This window comes from Chiloscyllium punctatum, chromosome 43, assembly GCF_047496795.1.
Source record: "Chiloscyllium punctatum isolate Juve2018m chromosome 43, sChiPun1.3, whole genome shotgun sequence".
NCBI classification, from domain to species: Eukaryota; Metazoa; Chordata; class Chondrichthyes; order Orectolobiformes; family Hemiscylliidae; genus Chiloscyllium; species Chiloscyllium punctatum.
Window position 1 is genome coordinate 22,884,641 of NC_092781.1, and position 8,088 is coordinate 22,892,728.

The window sequence follows — 8,088 nt, forward strand, 5'->3', positions numbered from 1 at the left end:
TGCCAGAGAGTAACAATCATCCAACAGCTGTTCTATGTGCGAGTGCTTCTTGAACCTCTCCTGAACACACTGGCCTGAATTCTCGGACAAAGAATTTTTGCTCTAGAATAATCAAACAGTGAAATTAGATTGTTTTTATCCAATCTGGCTCTTAATTTTAAGAGAAACAAGGCTTGATTTGGACAGCCTCTCCTCATAATTAAATCCCGAAAGTCTAGGTATGATTCTTGCAAATCTACACTGTATTCCCTCAAAGGTTGATACATTCTTTCTGAGGTGTGCTGCCTGCCTCTGCTTACACTACTTCAAGAGATCTGTAAAATGTGATTTCTATAACTGCAGCATGATTTCTGTGGTCTTATGTGGGAATAGATCTTCACTGTTGACGACAGCATTTATTGCTCATTCCAGAACGCACCTCAGAGTCCAAAATGTTACTGTTTGTCTGGAGTCACACCGAGGTCAGATAAGCTAAGGATGGAAGTTCCCTCCCCGAAAGCACGTTATTGAAACGTTACTTGTTGATTCTTTCATCTGGAATAAACCAAGGCAAAATAATTAATCAGTGGGTTGGCAATTTCCCTGTAGACACTGACACTATCCCCTGTAATATTCATGTCTATATAATCTGATTCACTTGCTTACTTAGTGGAGTTCATTATACACGAATAGTGAGACGAGGTTTATTATATTTAAATTACAAGATAGATAGTTATCCAATTTTATAAAAAACCGTCTCTACCTCTAATATCCCCGAATGACCTTACAGTTCTGAAATATATATGCCAATTCACTAGTTTATAATCCTCAACGTCAGCTCATCAAACTAGAAAGGTAAAAACAATGACTGCAGATGCTGGAAAGCAAATACTGACTTAGTGGTGCTGCAAGAGCACAGCAGTTCAGGCAGCATCTAACGAGCAGCGAAATCGACGTTTCGGGCAATAGCCCTTCATCAGGAAGAAAGGCAGTGAGCCTGAAGCATGGAGAGATAAGCTAGAGGAGGGTGGGGGTGGGGAGAGAGTAGCCCAACATGCAATTGTTTAAATCTGCTCCGATTTTTCGGACTCCCAAATCTAATCAAATCTTACTTAACCAGTTCCAATCACGGACATGAGCTTCCAAAGCTCTTAAACTACGGAGTAACCCACCTGCTTAATATTAAATCAGCAATGGAAAGAAGATATATCCCATGGGGTATCTGTGAAAAATCGATTGGTCACGAACGATTTAAAATAAAATTTTCAACATTATTTCTTAAATGATAACAGAGAATAAATAGCTAACAATTATTTATAAGTCTTTACTCTAACCTATCTCTTACTTTCCGTCCGATAATACCATTCTGAGAAAACTACAATTAAGTTTTACAAAACAAATCTTCTATCTCAAAACCAGGTAGCTTTGAGTTCTTCTATTTGGAATTTCCTCTGCCTTCTTTTCTTGTTCTTAGCTGTTCTGCTTCTTAGGTTCTTGGTCGATAGAGGTATTTTTAAGCGAACTATTTTTCAAGCAGTCTTTTACGTGATGGTGGCTGGGCAGTTCCCCACCCAATGTTCAGGTTTTTTATTTAACTCGGTCATATACCCCACAGCATCCGATTGTGTCATTGGCTTTTAGGTTACTCCATATACACAATTCAAAATGAATTAGAATTTGGTATTTTTCGGGGTATAATTTAACTTATTGGCCAAACTAGAATCTCTTTTTTTGTCGTTTCTGTGGACCCAGCTACTCCAGCAACTGAAGCACATATAACATTGAGAACGCTTTTGCTGTCACTGTTAACTTTGAACTCTGTTAAAAGCGTATTTTTCACACACATCTTCATAACACTAACACTCAAACAAACACAAAGACATGCACACACACACACATATGCAGTGTCTTTCTCACACACAGTTACATATGTGTGCACTTACACAAACACACACAGGTGTACACTGTCTCTCTCTCTCTCTCCAACACACATAGACACACTCTCACATGAGCAAGCACGCACACACACTTGCTCAGATATACAATTTCTATCTGACACACATGCATACAGACACACACACGCACTTGTGTACTCACACACACTTAGAGATGTACATTGTCTTTTTCTCTCACACACACATGCACAGACACACGCACACAAGGGCACCCAGGTTCCTCTGCACATCAGCACACTGAATTTTTCTCCAGTTAAATAAGAGTGTATTTTTGCTGTGACTCTTAGCAACATGGATGAACTAACATTTCCCAACACTGTACTCCATCTCTCATACACTTGCTCATTAACTGTGTTGGGGAACTCGGTTTGATTCATTAAGAGACTGCCTGTGTTATGTTTGCGCATTCTCCCCGTGTCTGTGGGGGTTTCTCCGCATGCTCTGATTTCTTCCTACAGTCCAACGATGTGCAGGATTGATGGATTTTCCATGATAAGTTGATCATAGTGTCCAGGGATGTGCTGATTGGGTGGATTAGCTATGGTAACTGCAGGGTTACAGCGGAATATAGCAGATGGGGTGAGTCTGGGTAGAATTCGCTTCAGACTGTCGTTGTCGACTCTATGCGCTGAATGGCCGGCTTCCACGCTGTAGGAATTATGTGATAAAGTCTGCAATTCCATGACATCCTTTATCAGATGTGTGAAGACAGAATTGATAAATGTACAGAAAAGCTTTAGCACAACCAGCTGACCACTCTAACAGCAAGCATAACCAACTTTTACGAATGGGTTTGTAATTCATTTACACAAGTTTCTTTGCATTCAGAAAAAATAAATGCAACAGCCTCCTACTACAATGGCCAACTTCGCCAAAAAGCAACGAATTCAGATTACATTGGCTAAGAAAAACTCTCAAGACACAAAAGCCACACGCCAGACGCAGTGTAAATACAGCAGCCAAGTGCTCATGTCATCAGCATAATTTAAAAGATAACCGTTAACTTGGAAAGACACATCCACAAAAACATACCACCAAACAAACGAGGGCTCAGACATAAAGGCACTGGGACCTGCTACACAAATAAACAACTGTAGCAAGAAAGCCGAATGATTAAAACGGTTCAGTGTATGAATGGACTCTCCTGATTGGTCAGAATTATAGAAAATTCCAGAAAAACGTCGACAAACTTTCAAAAACAGGTTTTGCCTGCAGGTTTGTTTGTTGAAACTTCTGTATGCCTTCTGAGGAGAACAGCATGTGAAGATTCAGAGAGCAACTTACCATCCAGAACGAAACAGAGAGAGAGAAGTGGCGGGGGTGGGGTTTGGGTCGGGGAGAAAGAGAGAGAGAAAGACAGAACGCAACTTTGCAGACTCAGAGGCAGCGCCAGAGGTAGAGAGAAAGACACCAGGTAAATCTACAAGATTCTGTCTGGAAGGATTGTAAACTTAAGATATCAACTAGGATTAGACATCGTGTGCCTCTATTTGGATGGTATTGAAACATATTTCATAACAACGAAGAACCTGATTATATTGGTATCACCTTGTCTTCTTATTGAACTGACTGTTTCAGTACTGTGACAAGTGGGCATACCCATTCAGAACATTTAATAAGTTGTCGAAATTGACTTAAGGGGAAATTAAACAACAGCTTCATCGCTGGAGTGACCTCGTGCACTTCCTCTGAACAGCCTCAAACAGAATCAAAACCCTCAATTTCAATTATTACACCACTCTTATCTCTATTACTTTGGGAACAACTGCGAAATTCAATTTGCCTTCCTTATTGGCTGCCGTAGCGGTAATGCTAGAGTGAGGTCAGAGATGGATCTGGATGGGGAGGGAAAAACAGATTGAGGTTAGTGATGGGTCCATTGTAGGAAGCCCATCTTACTCACTGATACCCCTTCCCTCAGGAAAGGCAGTATGTTCTCTTCATTTGGTCCTTCGTGTGACTCCGTATCCTGGAATATTAGTGCTTGGAATAAATGCTGACCTCGACAGGAAAGCACATATTCAATGTGTGAGAGGATTCACATTTCAATCAGAGACTGAAATGTTCTTGTTGAAAGAGGCAGCTCTGCACCTAATGTACAGAATAACGGCTCTGAGATATATTTGCAAACATGGAACGAACTGACCCGATGCAGCATCAGTTGAAATAATTTATAATCTTATGATCGGGCTGATAGTACTTGAGTGGACAGTGTATTGCTGGCAGATTCCAGATACTGGTTTTGTTATTTCATCATGATGAACTGAGCAGCAACATTCCTCCATAATCGGGTTAAATGGTTCTTGTAATTGCCATATCATGTACAGTACCACCCTATTCTGAAATAGATCCCCATTTCAATAGTTTACTGTTGTTTTATCCCTCCTGCCATTCTAGTAAATTGATGTAATATCACTGTTTCCGACGAATGCTTTCTTTTAACTCACTTCCCCTTCCTAAATCCCATCAGAGACTCTGTAACTCCATTTGACATAGTTTGAATGACTACGCATGTGTGTTCGCATTTGAGCTGCAATGGATTCAGTACGTGCATCTAAATCATTGAGAACAATGGTAATTAAGTGAAGATCCTACACTAACCTCTGTGGCACTCCACTCGTTTCAGCTTTTCAACCAATATACCGAACATCTGTCCCGACATTTGACTGCTTTCTGGCTGAAACACAGAACCAGTATTGTTCCCTTTGCCATCTTAAAGTTCTCATTCTCCATCGTGTAATATGCTCAAAGATTGAATATATAATATTGTTTCTGCTTATTATTTCAGAAGAAGTGATTTTATTTCCCAGTAGTAACCATTGGAGGTTGATGAATAGTCTATTGCACGGCCACAGTATCAGCTTCAAAGATTGAATAAGAGAAAAACGCACGACTTCTGAGCATCAGCCACCTATTAGGACGTCCACTCTGCTGTACTGTTCCTTAGAATCTTTACATTATGGCAACAGGCCCTTCGGCCCTGCAAGTAACACTGACTCCTCTGAAGAGCGAGACAGCCAGCCAAATTCTCCTTCTTTTCCCCAGACGAATGCACCTAAGCTTCACATCCATGAACACTACAGACATTTTGGCCTGGCCAATTCATGTAACTGGTTTAGTTTTGGATTGTGGAGGGAACTTGGAGTACAAGGTGGGGAACGTGTAAAACCCACAGAGGGAGGCAGTAGTCGAACCTAAGTTCATGATTGTTGTGAAACAGCAGCGCTGACCACTGAGCTCCTGTGCGCCCAGATCAGAGCTGATCTGATTATTGCTGAAACCCGTTTCTCTGTCTGTTTGAAATAAGCATTGACTCATCTGTCTATCAAAGAACTCTGACGGTATTTTCCCTATGCTAGACCTCACTCATCCTTGGAAGAAATTAAGCCTGACGTTGCCGGATAGTCTGAGTCGAAGATTGTGGCGCTTGAAAAGCTCAGCAGGTCAGGCAGCATACAAGGAGCAGTGTCAGACCTTCACCAGGCATGCAGAAGGGAAAGTGTTTTGAGAGATAACTAAAGGGGTGAGGGTGGTGTTGAGGTAGATGGGGAGGGCGTTAGGAAAATGTAGGTGGGAGCTAATTATGATAAGTCGGTGGGGAGGGAGGAGAGGAAGGTGGGAAGAAAGATGGACATGTTTGACAGGGCAAGAGCACAGTGCTAATTTGGAGGCTTGGATCAAGAATGAGGTGGGAGGAAGGGAGAATTGTAAACTGGTGAAATCGATTTCAATGCCATGTGGTTGAAGTCTACCAAGGCGGAGATGAGGCTTGTTTCCGCCAGTTGGCAGTGAGATGGGTATGGTCGTTGAAAAAACACTTGCATGTCCTTGAGGAATGTTAGATTGTGTTGAAGTGGTTGTCCACAGTTTTGCCTGGTGCGTGTGACTCAGATATGTTCCCCGAATCACTCTGCATGTTGACATGCAGTCTCCCAGATGTAGTGGAGAACACATTGAGAGCAACACATGCAGTAATAGAGTGGGTGGATTTGCAAGAAAATCTCTGTGAGATGTGGAATGATCCTTTGGCACCTTGGACGGAGGTGAGGGCTGTGTGTCAAAGCAGGTTTTATACATCTTATGGCGCAAAGGGAGGTGCCAGGTAAAGTTTGGTGGGGTGGGAGGGGGCGTGGACCTGACAAGTGATTCGCGGAGGGAAGCACTTGCGGAATTCTGAAAGGGTGGGAGGGAAATATATGTTTGGTGGTGGAGTCTGACTACAGTTTGTGGAAACGGCGGAGGATGATAGGCTGGTGGGCTGGAAGGTGAGGAACAGGTGAGTTCTGTCCATTTTTAGGTTGGGGGTGTGGAGTTCAGGTGTGGGGTTGCGCGACATACAAAAGATGTTTTGGAAAGCGTTGTTTGATCACGTGGGCGATGAAATTGTGGTCCCTGAAACAGGAGGACATCTGGGATAACAAACAATTTCAACGAACGCAATTTCGCATCTCACGTGATCAATAAGGCTCTAAAATGCATCTTCTCCACTTCCCAAAATATTCTTGAACCCCACCTCTTCAACCGTAACAAGAATAGCACCCCTTCCACGATATAAATTTCTGTCTACAAGGCAGCATCCTCGGCCATTTCTAGCACGTACAAACAGACCCCACCACCGGATATATTTCCCTCCCCACTCCTCTCTGCGTTCTGCATAGGCCATTCACTCCGCGACTCCCTCGTTAGGTCTGCAGCCACCAACAACCCAGCAGCCATTCCCGGCACGTTCCCCTGCCAATGGAAGAGGTTTAAGACTTGCAACCACACCTCCACCCTCATCTCTATCCAAGGGCCTAAAGGATAATTTCACATCTGGCGGTGATTTTCCAACACGTCCAACAAGCTCATCTGGTGCGTTTATTGCTCTAGCTTTGGTCTCCTCTATGCTGGGGAGACTTGGCGCCAACTAGAGTAGTAGATGATCTTTTCGGAAAGCCTTCAGAAAATTCAAGAAATCTGTCTGCATGCAAACCTTGCTTTTCAACATTGGTGAATGTTTTTCGGAAATTTCTATAACTCTGGCCAATCGGGAGAATCAATTAATAATTTGAAACATTGTCAATTAGTTGGATGAATGTTTATTTGTTTGAGTAGCCATGATTTGGACGTGCTGGTGTTGGACTGGAATGGACAAAGGGAAAAATCACACAAAACCAAGTTATAGTCCAACAGGTTTATTTGGAAACATTAGCTTTCGGAGCCCATCCCCTTTTAAAGGTTGTTGTGCAGAATAAGACCATAAGACACAGAAATTATATCCAGTGTCATGAAGATGTGATAATACATTAAATAATCTTATATCAAGTCATTCAACTTTTACAATGGCATGTGTTGCTTTCTGTGTTTTTATATGTAAAGCGCAGGATGTCTATTAAATAACATTATCAAGCAACATCGCTTTTCGAAAAATAAGAGTCATCTCAGCTCAGACAATGCATTAAGTTGTGAGGCCTGCCTGTGTCCCAATGCTGCGTTAGTCTGGTTCTATTTATATTGTGGAATTGACGGAGTATTACATGGATTCATGCTGTTTTTGAGCAAACTAAAATGTGATCCTACAGAAACAAATTGACCCCATAAACTCATATGTCTGCGGGGGCAGGAGAGGCAGCGTGAGTGTGTGCATATGAGTGTGCGTGCATGTGATAGAGAGTGTGTGTATATGTGTGCGTGTAGGCTTGGTTAAATGTTTGTTGGTTATCCGCCTGTGAGAGTGTGCATGAGTCGGTGGGAAAGTGGGATGTGTAATTGTGTGCGTATGTCTGTGTATGAGAGAGGATCTGCATGGGTCGGCGAGTATGTAAGAATGTGTGCTTGGGACAGAGAGTGTATAGTGCAGTGGGGTTCCCTGCAGTGTGGCTTGATGTGGTTGTCAATAGCCAAATCCAATAGCGCAATAGAATTCCTCACCTTGCAAGATACAGATTCTGAATCAAATACATCTTCCGCAATTAATTGAAATAAGTAGAATAATTCACTGAAAATAACTCACCATGGGTAGCTTGGTGTTACAGTGGCGTAGTGGGCAGCACTGCTCTGTTGCAATACACGAGATCTCAGTTTAATCCCAGCCTCGGGCAGCTGTTGGTGTGGAGTTTGTCCCCTCTCCTCGTGTCTGAGTGAGTCCTTTTCCCACAAACCAAAAATGTGCACG